At 69.6% G+C, this 494-nt stretch overlaps 1 protein-coding gene across 10 annotated transcripts in view; it reads right to left on the reverse strand.

The window, feature by feature from the left end:
• Nucleotides 1-494, reverse strand: part of BCAN (brevican) — a 19,306-nt gene that overhangs the window by 15,371 nt on the left and 3,441 nt on the right. The window lies entirely within an intron of this gene.

Below are 494 nucleotides of genomic sequence, written 5' to 3' on the forward strand. Positions count from 1 at the left end.
CAGGTCCCCCAGCCCAAGACAGTGCTAGAAAGGAAAGCAGGAGTGGTAAACAGAACTCCGTCCACCTGAGCCAGGCCTCTTAAAAAGGCTTCCGGTGCACAGCCTTAACTTTGAGAAAAATGCTGTTACACCGATGAGGAACCCCAGGTTCAGGGAGGTCAACTAACTTGTCCAAGGTCACACAGCAAGTAAGTGGCAGAGTTGGGACTCCAGCTCCGGCCGGCGCCCGGACCCCCAGCTACGGCTCTGGGGAGGGGGGGCCCCCAGAAGGAGGGCCGCTTCCCGGCTCCTCCCGCCGCCCGCCCGCCCCGGACAAGGTCGGAAATCCGGGCGGGGGCGCTGGCAGCGGGGCGCGCAGTAGGGAGGCGGCGGGGACCCGGGGAGGGGGGGCGTTCCCATCAGACCCGGGGGGCCGCGGGCCGCAGGGCTGGGGCTGGCAGCGGGCGCTCGGGGGCTGGCCCGCGGCGGACCTCGGTGGGGGGTGGGGGCGGGGG

Source organism: Herpailurus yagouaroundi, unplaced genomic scaffold, assembly GCF_014898765.1.
Source record: "Herpailurus yagouaroundi ecotype Mexico unplaced genomic scaffold, PumYag 207, whole genome shotgun sequence".
NCBI lineage: Eukaryota > Metazoa > Chordata > Mammalia > Carnivora > Felidae > Herpailurus > Herpailurus yagouaroundi.